We start from the raw sequence: 13,816 nt of genomic DNA, 5'->3' as shown, positions 1-13,816 counted from the left end.
TCGTCTGCTGACTGCTAATTTTGGTAGGGTGCAAGAGGACCGCTAGCGGACAGTATCTTTGTTAAGAGAGCAGCATCAGCAGTGCGAGGGTGTCTGCAGCGAGTGTGCTGGTGATGGCTCGAAATAAGGAAACAAAGGGAGGCAGAAATGCACATCCTAATCCAAGGGAGCCGGGGAAACCACTCACCTGACCATTTGCCACAACGGAGGCAGGAGCAGAAGGAAGATTTTCAGTCCAGCTCAGCTGCCTCCTCCCAGGGCTGGAGACTGGTTGCCATGGATATCTGCTGATGGGAGCAGTGCCACGGTTGGGGGGGACTGTCTGGGGTGAAGGATGAAGTGGAGGATGCCTGTGGATGGGGTGGGCAGTAGCAGGGATGTTTCCAGTGGCAGAGAAGTCAAAGGGGTTTGGGGGTTGGATGAGACCTTTCTGAGTGTAGGGCATCCCCCCGATAGCAAAACTGATGGGGTGACTTTCATGGCATGGAGCCTTGGGATGAATTAACTGTGCTGCAAGAGCTCAGAGGGTTATTTCTGAGCCATATCTTTTCCTTTTCTCTGTGTGTGTATGTGTGTGCAAAATTTGTCTGGGTCGTGCTTTGAAGCCTCCAGCTGTGAGGCAGATGCAGAGCTGGCAATGGCAATAAAATTGGCGTTGCAGGAGTGTATGTGTTGGCAGCCTTGCCATGCTGGAAGTTATGGTGTCGGGTTTTTGTTGTTGTTGTTGTTGTTGGTTTTTTTCTCTCTTAAAGAATCCAGTGCTACAACTTTATTTTTGCAACCCTGGATACTGATTTCAACAGTGTATTTGGGTAGATACAAGTATTTCTTGTAGGAGTGAAAACATTGTGGTTGCCTGAACCTGTGTATTTCTTGCTCTGCTGCTCACGTGCTGCAGTCTCAACCCTCTCCTGTTTTACTGTTGCTCAGAAATGGTAAATGCCTGTGTGAAGAATAACAAGCAGTTATTCTTCTGTTCTGCTGAATTAGCAGGAATGAACTCTAGGTATGATCTTCTGCAACAGTATTTAATAATGATATGTGACGGGTTTTTTATAGTCCTGACCCCTCACTGGGTGATCTGCTGCCACAGTAGTTTTATTCAAACCTCTCTGAGCTCCATCACAGTATGACCCTATAAAAATAGGATAGAATGTACCTGAAATATATAAAACACATAGATTTGAACTTGTAATCATGTCCTCCTCTAAGTAAGTCCTGATGAGGTGCTGTTAAAGGCTGTGGGTAGAAACCAGCATGGGACATGGAAGTGAGGTCTGAAGATGAAGGACTGGTCTTAGCTGACTTGTGACTTATTTAGCTGTGATGTACTGGTGATAACTAGTCTTGCTGAAGACACAACATGGATTTATTTTTATTATCATTAAAAGAAAAAAACCCATATATAATTGATTCTTTATACACTGTGCATGGAAACACATCAATGAAAATGTATTCCCAGAGGTATACTCATCTCTAGGCAATGTTCCTGCTTCAAGATACTTAGGAGCTAAGGAATGATCCAGTGGACATGAATATGTTGAACCTTAGAAACATGAGTAATAGCCACATTCAAGTGTCATCAAAGTCAAGCATTTGCAGGATCAGGACTTTAAAGGGTGCAGTCCTGTAGAAATACTCTATTCATTCTGCTTTGATGAATAGAAGTGTTTGCAAACGGCAATATTTCACAGCTAAGGATATTTTATGATACAAAACTCTAGCTCAGCTAATATGTAAAATACAGAAGGCAGCAACTGCACGGAGTATATTTTTAATGATTGTTTTCTACAGAGGTGATTATGGGCACTGGTATATTTTCACTGAAAGACTTTGAGCTAATCACAGATATGATTGTCAGGTTACATTAATGGGTACCCACATGTACTCTTGGTAAGTGCAACATGTGTCCTAAATGTCACAAGGCAAATTAATCCCTGGTGTAATATTGTTAATTGGTAGGGTTGTATGAACGATTAGTCCATTATGAATCACTATATATCCACTCTAGCAATTGGACAGATTTTCTTGTTTATACAAATGAAAGGAAGTAGCAATCATATTTCCAATCTGCTTTCATGGTGTAAGTAATAAGGTTAGTACTGAATCTTGATTTTCTCTTTTTAATAGGAAAGGATTCTATACAAAGGCCAAGAAAAATAATCCATATAATACGATAATTTCCTAAAACTAAGGACACCAAAGCTATCATTTAAAAAAAAAATTAAATCCAGAAGTAACTACAAACAGATTCAACTTAATGTTAAGGGTGGGAAACTACATATTTTGAGGGAGTGATGTATTTCTATTGACAAAACTGAGCAGAGTTTAGCTTATTAAATATAATGTCCCTACTGAAGGGAAAATTCTATCAAGAGAGGAACAAACAAACAGCTAGTCTAATTACTTTTAAAAGTATGTTGCAGCTATTAGAAAGCAAGGAATTCTGGGTAACATATAAAATTAAGGAGTTTTAAAGGTAAAATATGAGTCCTTAGCAGGTGCCATTTCAACATAACTTGTCAGGATGGGAAGGGGCCCAGCTTTGAGAAGAGGGGGAGGACCACAGGTAAGATCTGCTGAACACTGGAACACATCTCATATGCAGTTTCTTTTATGTGTTAGTGTGCTATCTGTCATTGCACATGGAAAAGCAGATGATGGTTATGGGAAAACCAACTATCTTACACCATAATTCACTAACATAAACATCAGTGTTGTGGGAAATGTCCTCAATCTGGTCATTAGATACATGTCTGTAGGAAAATGACATATTCATCGTGAGTTTTACCTCCCTGTAACTTACTTCCCAAATTTGTCCACAGCCTCTTGTCCTGCTGCTTCACTCATCACTATGTCATTATCCTGCCTATCTTTGCCATATTCCAGCTTTTTGTTCTGCCCGTCTGTCATTTGCAGTATTATATGTTACTACCCACAGGCCAGCACACACAAACTAGTTCTGTAATGATTTAAGCTTTTTATATAATTCTTAATCTTCAGGGAAATTTAATGTGAAGTGTGGACAAAATGGAGATGAAACCATGCTAATCTTTTTGGCATTCTTTATCAGCTGAAGTGGACGTTTAACTCATAAGCAGTAGTGTCCTTTCTCAACAGCAAGGACAAGCTAATGAGCCAAAGAAGCAAATCATTTAGGTCTTCTTTGCAGAAGAACAGTTTAAGAAGCATAACATTCCTTGTCCGGGAGAATAGACTTATCGAATACAGAAATCAAAGGAGACAGTTCTAGCTGACAAGTAATCCTTCAATCTACAAAAGATATAGGACAATCAAAACAGTGAAATCACATAGGTGTTTCTTTATATTTTGACCAGATAATATTGAAAGATGTGAAGAGCAGTTGGACAGAATGACTCAATCTCTCCTCACAGTACCTACAGATCAGACTCTGGCAATGTTAGCTCTATGCACTGTCCTGTTGTATCCACAGATCCAACTTTTGGAGTAAAGGGAGTATTCAGTCATTAGCTGTGTGATGAAACCACCAGGAGGGTGATTTTCAATATGGAGGCCAGTCCACTTTGGTCTGGACTCAGAGTGCTGGGTCATTGCACTGGAGAATTAATTTTCATTCAGCTTGATGAAGGGGAAGATTTTCCCTCTATCTCTGTGCCATTGCATAGGTGTGACACTGACAGCAACAAAGCTGCAGACAAACAACAGTGTCTATGTAATGGCTGGAAGTGCACCCACGGGGTCCTTCCTCAGTTCTGGACTCCACCATGAGGCTGGTTTTGAGAGAGTAAGTCTTATGTTTTGTTGGGGAAATGTGGCTGCTACAAATTTTACAGTAGACAATGTCAGCATGACATAATAACAGTATTTTCTTATTTTCTCCTTCTATTTCATGGTGGCATGCTGTTGCATGCTATGATGTGAATGTTGTGACACTACATTGCAGGTAGCTGCAGTCATGCAGGGATGTGTCTCACAAGAAGCTGCATGGGAGTCTGCCTTACTAGAGACTTGCACATGAAAGGTATCGTTTTGATAAACTGAACACTCACATGCATAATTAAGCAGCTACATGCTGTTGTGTGTCATACCAATTTGATGATCAAGATGAAGGGCAATAATTTTCAAAAGTAATAAGGGAAATATAAACAGCAATAATATAACTGTACAGCAGGAGCAAGACAGAACTGGCATTAGTCTTTGTTAGAACAAGGGAACGTCTTTGTAGATCCACAAACAATATGATCTCAATAATATCTGAACTTGGAAACAGATGTACAGCATATTCCCTCCAGCGGTAAGATTTTGATTTTCCACTCCTCTGTCAGAGAAATTACAAACAATGAGAAAGTGGGTGGGAGGGGAAGGAAATGAAGAAATCCCTGTATCTCCAAGTGTCTTGCTGTGGCAGTACGTTTTCAAAAGCCATGTTAGCTGAGTCACTCATACTCTGAGACATTCCCCATTAAAACAAAACAAAACAAAGCAAACCAAAAATCTCTCCTTGTATCATAACTGCTTTAATACCACAAGCTACATAGAATATATATGAAATTTAAGCAGAAGGAGGAATTGAGAACCTATTGTATGTCCAGCTCTAGGGAATCCTTTGTCATAAGCAATGAAATGGCGCTCTACTTGCCAAGACAAACTTGCAATTTATTATGATGTAGCTTTTCAGGACTTACTATCACTACTTAATATCTGGCCCATGGTAAACTTTAAACTGGTGAAGAATGACATGGTGAATGCATGGAGAGTGTAGCCTAGTGTATTACTTATGTCACTGAAGTGGCAGAAGAGACAGAGAGAGAGAAAGAGAGAAAGACATGCCAGCAGGTTGGACTCCTGCATCTATCGAAACCTGAAGGATTGAAAACTGTGGGAAATTTGTCTGGAAACGTCTTGTGTACATACAGCCACAGATGGTGCAGTTCAAAGGCACAACATCCTCTTTTCAGAAAGACAGGGAGTCCTCCTTTATAACATTTCACTACCAACTGGAGTGAGGAAGTTTTCCTGAGACAGGGAATCTGTACTACTCTTGTATTTAGGCTTAAGCCTTGTAGTAGGCATGCATATGCTGCAAAGTGCAGCTACTCACGATGAACTGGTCTGTTGCAGACAGCAAGGTCTCAGGAAAGTGAGCAGAGCGCATGTGATGTTCTGCCTTGCAAACCTTGGTCCTTTCTCCAGAGAAACAACTGGCTAAGGCAGAAAAAGTGCAGAGAATGGCCAGTATGTCTTTATTGCAGTCACTCAAAGTAAGGCCAAAGTCAGCTTGATGAATACTGTTCAGACTTGCATTTCTGTATGGCTCTTGCTTGTGGGTTGCACGTTTCCACCTAAACCAGAGCGAACTGTGTTTATATGTTATGAAATGTAAAGACTGGAAGACTCTACCACTGTTGAAATACATTGAATTGTGTTGAAATATTAAATACCTTTCATGTTTTCAGGTACCTGGCAGAGGAGGGTCACATCATGAAGCCTTGTAGCCACTCTCAGCTGCCCAGCTCCTCTGCTTTGACTTGGCCCATTTCTCTCCCCTCACTGGAGTGCTGGCTTTGGCCATAAGCCAGTCCAGACCCTTCAGACAGAGAGGATGTACATCAAGAGGTGTGTGCTGATACTGAAGATTTCAGATTATTGTCTGCTGAATGCCTGCAGTGTGTCTTACCACAGGTGAAGCTGTTCCCCACGTGGGCACCAAAAGATTTCCTCCAGGTAAAACTGGCAGGGACTGCTGAAAGGTATTTGTGACTATATCATGGGAGCTTGGACAATTTTTTATCAACTTCTGTGAGTTTTCTTTTATTGTAGGGATCTAGACCACTTCTGATGTTCTTGAGCTCTCCTGCTTTTGTCCATGGCTCATTATAGCTGTGTTTTCAGTCTTTTACTATAGACTTAAAGCTTGGTACCAGATATTAAAGATACGCTGTGATCTGAGGGGGAACTTGAAGAAGACTTTCTATGAACTCTTAGAGACTCATTGGCCCTAAGATGGGCATCTAACACAGTGCCAATATCCTGAGTTAGTCCCCCCCAAAGCTCCTTTAGCAAAAAGGAATAGGAATCCTCAGAGGATGTCGTCTCACTCTAATGCAGTTTTTAGGTTAGATGTAATGCCTGCACTCTGCTATCTATAAAATGACCTTATGGGACCTGGTCAAACTGAGATAGCCAGTGAATCCTATCCTGAATGCCTACAACCTACTTTTCTATGAATGCAGCTGTGGCAGCTGTTTCCATCTGTATGTTCCACTTTCAAGCATTTGCCAGGTTATCCTAAGTGAAGAGATTTTAGTGGACAGTTGGCTGTGGCTGTTTTGTGTGCTGTCTGCACCACAGGCAGCAGGGGATGGAAAAGAGGGCAGTGACAGCTCAGCAAGGGCACAGGATGCAGCTACAACCAAAGGGGAGTCTCCTTTTCACTAACTTGTTACACTGAGCAGTGAAAATGGATGAGAAGGCCTAGGTCATGAAGAGCTAAAATGCCAGGAGATACTCAGAGTGGGTGAAGGAAGGTGTATATCTTCTTATTTAGAGAATTTTTCTTCCTATTGCATAATGAATATTTATCTTGTGCCTTGCAAGTCTTGCTGTGCTACCTTCCTTTTCTGTACTTTGCATTACCAAGAAAGAAAAAAAAAAAAAATAGTTCTCCTGAGTTTCAAACACTATTTTATTTGGGTTTTCCAAATACCGCAGCTGTTGTTTCTGACCAACAGTGCTCAGGAACAGGAATGATTGAAATGGGGAAATTTTATCCACTCATAAATCCTAATTTTTACTTACTCAGAATTTTGTGGGAAGAAGCAAGCAAAGATGTACTTTAGTTTGCAAGAAGGATGTTAGCAAACAGAACAGGCATTCACCCTCCTGAGTCTGAAAATTAATTTCCCATAGGTTAGCATCAACTTTCTTGTGGTTCAAGATGTTGATGGACTCCTGATTCTCTTCTCTGCCTGCAAATGCAGCACATTAAGTGCTGACAATGAGCTGTAACAATGTTGATAATCAGTGGATAAACCCTGAAAGCTGGCCAGAAGTGTTTCAGCCATGTGCACCTCCCTTTCCATAGTTTCTTTCTGAATAGTATGTTAAAGCAGTTCTGGGTCTGATGAGGGGAGATGTCCACCCGTATGCCTGCATGACTTAGGCTATTAGTGTTTATCAGCACTCTCTAACACAAGTCTAACCTATCAAACATGTTTTTCCTATTAAGAAAAAAATTACTATGATATTCCAATCACAATTCAGCACTTGATGGGCTTGTCTAAGACTACACCTCACGTTTAGCAAGGTTTTTTAAGTCTCTTGTTTGTTTTGTTTTTAATATCAGTAGGGGAATGTGAGACAATTGAAAAGTGTTTGAAGTTTTATGATATTGTCCAGCGCTTGTCTTTAAATAATGCATTCCTGTGTCCAAGAAATTGATAGATATGTAGAGCCATAAAAATGAAAAACCTGATTATCCAGTATTTATAGTCTTTCACTTCTTTATATAACAGCGCATTAAGCTTTCTTCCATTGTGTGTATCTATGCCCCTGACAGGCTCTCGGCAAAATCTTTTATTTGCCTCAACTTCCCAGGCTTCAGCTACTACAAAAAGGATCATTTTCCTTCACTCCATCACCTTGAAGATGATGCCCATGTAAAGAATTGTAAAACAATTTACATCAGAGATGAAAAGAATACCTCTTACCTCATCTGGTCTGTCATACTAGCTAAGTATTTTCCCAATAAATTTTCCGTCTAATTTTAAGCAGTAGGAACTTGAAATATGGTTTAAAATATCCCACTGATTTCTCAAACAACTAGCCCCAGCTATATGGAAATAATTCTCTGCCCACTTTTGATGGTGATTAGCTTTTATATAAATGGCCCCATCCTCATGAGCACAAGGAATAACAAGTATTGCTGTTTTGCCAGGAGACTCATACCTGCAAAGGTAGTTCTCAGCTGTGTTTAAGACATATGGAGACTGCAATAATAACTAAGCAACGATTTTCTTCTATGAACTCCAAGCCAGCATCAGGGATCATACTTCAGAGTCATGTTATTACAGCAGTAGATGATCTATTGCCAACTACCTAACTACAAAGAAAACTTGCCGCAGCTAGGAAGTGCTCACTAGAGACCAACGCTTCCCTGCAAGACTTCATCTTTTTTAAACAAGGGATAAATACATTTCTTTAAGTTCTTGCTCACAGATTTTCCTTTTCATAATTCTCCCAGTGGAGGGTGGATCCTGCTAAAAATATTGTCTGGGGATTCAGGTCCCAGAATACTTGTATTCTCTGAGATGTGGTGGAGGTTGTAGGCAACCTTGCAGGGCCTCTGGTGCATCCAAACTGTAACTTATGGTCCTTCTGCTCCCTTCACTGTCAGTGAAGGCCACCCTGGCACAGGGGCTTGCAGTACAAGGGGACACTAGCTATTGCTAACACCACTTTAGAGCCGGAGATGCATAGGAAGTTATTTTCATGTCTGAAGGAGTAGCTGTGAGGCATTTCCTAGCCTTAATCAGCAAGAAAAATTAAAACCTGGGACAGAAAGGGATCAACCTGAAAAAAAAAAAAATAATTGGACTGGGCCATTTAGAAATTTTTGTTCTAGATTTTTAGGCTTTGTTATTATAAATGAGCTTCTTTAAAGAACAGTTATTTTGATCTCTGAAAAGCAGCTATATCTCTTATAAAAGATAAGTACAAACCAGCATATATTAATAATTAAAACCTCTTCATTTCAAATCATAGAGAACAGTCCAGTACTCAGCAATCTAACACTTTCCAAGAAAAAAAAAAATCAAAGAAAAATTCTCAATTAGAAATACTCAGTAGTTCTGCACAAAGATTTCTGAGCCCATTGTTTCACAAACACATCTGCTGGCGTGACTGAGGCCCTGGGAGAAGCAGTCCTTCTCTCCCATCCCCACCTGCTCACTCCTGCACTGCGCCTGTCCTTTCTGCTGGGGCCATGTAGCATAGATGAGGAGGAGGATGCTCCAGAGTGAAGTTAAGGAGCATCTGTGATGGCTGAGCACAGGGTACAGTTATTGGTGTGCTGATGAACTGCACTGCCAGCTGCTGCTGCAAGAAGAGATCTTACTTTTTCCCAGCTTCCCATCCCACTGCTCCCTTGGACCAGTACAAATAGCCTTGCCGATCTTGTGGTGTGTCAGTTCAGGGAGTTCATCTAGCAGCAAAGTAACTACTAAAATAACAAGAGGAATATTTTCCTTCTAGTTTAGGTCACTTTGCCTAGAGATGTGCCAGCCCAGCAAAGGAGGATGGACTGTGTGCTTTGCACACGGAGAGTCAGGGCTAGCTGTGCAGCAGCCATTTGGGTCAGCTCAGCTCTATCACAAAATCACACTTTGAATTTGGTCTGCATCAGTTACCCTGTCTAATACTTTGCTTGACTACACAGATTTTTGTGCTGGGCTCAGGAGATCCCACACGGCTGTGGGAACTAGGGGCTCCGGGCATGGAGAGGAGGATGAAAGAGGATGGGGCGAGTCCCCCAGTGATGCTGGTGTGCACAGCCAGTGAAACTGCAACCAGCTCAGCTGCTGGAGAAACACTGAGCTCACAGGGGCACCGGAGCTCTAACTTGATTATTGAAGCCATCCTTAAAGTTCAAATTATGTGATTAGAGGTCCCACAGCTTTGGCTACATCAGAATCTTGCACCTGACCGCACATCCCACTGCTCAGCATCAGCAGCGTCTCTGCTGAGCACTTCCAGCTCTGTGCACAGAAGGAGCACCACAGTGGGAATAGGTAGAGGGTATAATCCTGTGATGGATGTGGGCAGGGAGCTGAGGAGATTGCTTGGAGAGCCATGAATAAGTATGTGTCACAGGGAAGTGGGGGTGGTGGTCAAGAGTGTCAGCTCACTGGGAGTGGGTCTTTTAGGGGCAGTAGAAATAAGGGGACAGAGACATTTCTCCTGGAAAAGAGAGAAATGGGAAGAGCCCCCTATTATGCCCGCTTCACACTCTTCCTCCCATTGCTAGGACCCCCCAGCTCTCAGGTCGCCAGGCAACAGGGTGCGTATCCCTGCTGGGAGCCCTGCACCCTCCAGCAGAAGCCCAGCCTGGCTGGTGAGGAGGCTGAGTCCTGGTCCTGCACCAGCACAGACCCACCGGCTCCGCTCTGGTCAGGTGCAGGTTTGCACTTTCCATGTGCTATGGAGGGAGGCAGGAACAAACCCTTGAAGGGGTGTTTGTGAGAGGATGGAGAGGAAGCAGCAGCCTAAAGTTAAGAACCTGTGCCAGCTGGATGGAGTCTGTAGGATGAATGTGTAGAGATTTTCTTAAAGTCTTCATTGTCTAAGGTACAGCTAGAAATGTGTTTTCATTCACCTTTGTAGAAGTGAGAAATCAAAGCTGATGCTAAATGTAGGTGAAACAAAGGACACACTGGAGACCAACAGTACTTTTTTTTAGCTTCCCGAACTAAGATATGTGATAACACCTTGTACCACCCTGTGTATTCAGATAATATTTGGGAGTTTCCTGCCTCTTTTAACATGAGGTAGGTATAGTCCACCATGTCCTATGGCCCAAAATACATTTTGACTGTGAGAAGCAATAGTATGAATAGCACTAGAGCAATCCATGGTTTTGTCTCATTAGTTTTCAAGGCAAATGCATTTGTTTGGGTTTCCCAGCTGCCAAAATTACAATCTCAGCCTGAGATTTGAAAGACAGACTGTAATCTATTTTTATTTGAATATCACACTGATCTGTTTTCTTTAAGTGTATGACAGGCAAATTTTTCCACTGGTAACATTTGTCCAACCTGGTTGTCTTCAATGGATTCTCACAGTAAAGACAAAATGGAGGTAATTCATCAATCAATTTTCAAACACTTTACAAATTAGGCTACTGGGGAAACTAGGGAATGAAGAGATGATATTATTTGTTTCACAGGCACACAGTGGACAAGTAGAAGAGGTCTCTCTTGTGTCCTACCTTGATACTGCCTCAACTAGACAATACTACCAAGTGTTATTTTTGGAAGACAAATAATTTTTTTGATAGCCAATAAAAAGCAGGTTTAACTCTTTCTTCCTCTGATAAATTCACTACGAAGGAAAGAAAGAGGCATTTATCATCAGAAGAAAAAACCCTGTTTCCACAGAATCAGCAGATTTACTAATATTGTGCCTTCTTTGCTATAACACCTTTGCAAAATGGAATCCAACTTTATCAAAGCAAAAATAAAATAAAAAATTAAACACCAGAAGACACATTTAGCAGCTCCTGCTTACTTCATGTTCTAGTGGGATTTGTATGTCTGCCTTAATTTGTCTAATTAAAAAAAATCAAAGGGTGTTCATATAAGAGTTGACCCTTGTTTATATTGATTTAGAAACAGTTTAGTTTAAATTATACAGTCCTGAACAACCTGAGAAATAATAACTTTCACTGTTTCTTTGAATGAAAAAAATGACCCACCTTCTTTCATTTTTTTCATGTCCTTTTTGTTGCCTTCCCTTCTATTAAATATGCATCCCCAAGCATGAAAACAACATCTTCGGCAAGAACTTTAACAGCTGTTAGCAGTTCTGGCACTAACTAATCATTTCAAAGCTTCTCAGCTTCTCCATCAGTGACTGAGCAAGGAGTGGAAGTAGTTGGCTCCTCCTGCAGCCCCACGGGTGAGAGACAACACAGCCCTCCTGTGCTGTGTCTGCACAGACCAAAGCAGACAGATACCAGCTTGTTCTGTCCCAACTGAAGCTACAGTCCAGGAGCTATGTATGTCTCATGGTGTAAAACACTAGGCTGTATGGTCCCGTATGCAGTACTAAGTCATCTGTAGTGCTTTGTGATTGCAGCCAGTACTTTCTGTAAGTTGATGCTGCATTATGACAGTGTAGCTATACTATTAAATTTATCAGGGCAGTGGGGGAAAGGAGATACTGACTGGATGTACCTACACTGTTTCCCTAAAAGCCAGGGCTGGGCAATGAGCTAAGGCCTGGCTCTCGCATGCCTACATGCTCTGCCACTCAGCAGCTCCTGGTGCCTCTATGTCAGGCAATGTCCCTTCTGGAAGGAGACCCGTGAGGATGTGATCTTGTTGCCTGGCACATGGCTGGGTGATGAGAGATGCTATGCTCAGCCCATTACCAGTGCAAGTAGTTCCATGTCTGAGCTAGTGCAAAGGTGTAGCCCAAGTCTGAGTTTTCTTATGTGAGCACAGGATTTGAAGGGAAACCTGAACGTAAGGCTGGTCTTGGCCCTTTGCTTTAACTACACTGCAGATGTACCTACTGGAACAAAAAGGGTCAATCAGTGTGACCAAAACCCAACTTGCTAGAGGAAAATTGGCAAAAATGATTACTAGAAAGTTGTGCTAAAGAGTGTGAGCTTATAAACTATGCTAAGCATTAGATATCTCATTATTTGTAGATCAGTTGCAGTGTAGAAGGAGATAAAAATAAAACTGTCTGTCAAAAGGTATAACCTACTAGGAAGAATCTGATGAATAAAAAAATTTAATTTTCTGCCTTAATATGGATTCAGACATAATGGAGTATTATCCCTCTGGTATAAGTCTTGTGGAGACATGTTCCAGGTTTGACCCATTTGCCACATTCATTTTGTGTTGTAGGATCCTGTGATCAACTGTTTGTGGCTTTAACATTACTCAGGGCAGTAGGAAGAAAATGACACTGTGGCCTTTTGTTCTGAGACTCCAGGAGGCAAAGCCTTAGGAAAGTAGAGTCTTTACAATGCTGATTTTAAGGATTAGTTTACTTCAGCTGAAAAATCTATTATACAAAAAAATGTTTGAATTCAGTTGGTCTTTTCCTCCTCCATTTCTACAGTTTTTCCAACATTAGGTTTTCAGTTATCTTATTACACCATGCTTAATACTTTATCAACCATACTGTGTAAGCTAAATAGATGAGCTATGCCTGTATGGACAAAACCAGTAGAATTATATGAAACAAAGTTTTCTGTGTAAAACATTTAAAATGCAAGCCTTTTTATTATAAGCTAGTTTGGATCAAAACAAGTTGTAAGCCCATATTTTTATGTGTACAATGTGCATCTATATATGCTAAATAGGAATTTATTAAATGAGATGTAAATTCACCTCTTCCCTGTATTCTCTATTATCTGCAAATATTTGTGAAATAATATTTAGTCTACCAAAACTGGAACGAATGATATATATTTAGGCACACATACTTATATATAACTTGAAAACTAAAGATACTTGTGTTGTACTGTCCTTCCCTGATTCACCTCATTTTAAACAGTGTTAATACATTTGTCTTCAATACTTATAAACTGACTAGTGCTATGTGTCACTGAGCTAGAGATGGTAGATACCTACAGGTTTACCAGTCTCGGCGATATACACCATCCATGAATTCCTTGCCACTGACTCTTCCTCTAAACTGAGCACCTTCAGACTTTTTTTTTTTCCCTTCAATTATTAGGCCTAGCACAAAGGACACAGCCAGCATGAAGATGAATCAATAACCAAATTGTATTTGATACAAAAGGGTCAGTACATGGGTGAGTACTGGGGGTACAAACAAGTCAGTCAGATTATACATAATCAACATCAATGCCACTGACCCCAACAACAACACCACATGACCAACACTGGGTGGAATAAATGGCGAAATGCAGACTCCCATAGAAGGGACAGGAGACAACCAAGTCAACAAGCCAAACACATCAGACCAAGGAAGCCACACACAGAATCTCTACACAGCCCACATTTACAAAAGCCAGACCTGACTGGAGCCCAGTCCCAGGGAGGCAGGAGGTCCTTCCCCAACAGGGAACTCTGCACAG

This window comes from Athene cunicularia (assembly GCF_003259725.1).
Source record: "Athene cunicularia isolate RWA chromosome 1 unlocalized genomic scaffold, athCun1 chr1_part1, whole genome shotgun sequence".
NCBI lineage: Eukaryota > Metazoa > Chordata > Aves > Strigiformes > Strigidae > Athene > Athene cunicularia.
Note: the sequence above shows the minus strand (reverse complement) of the source record.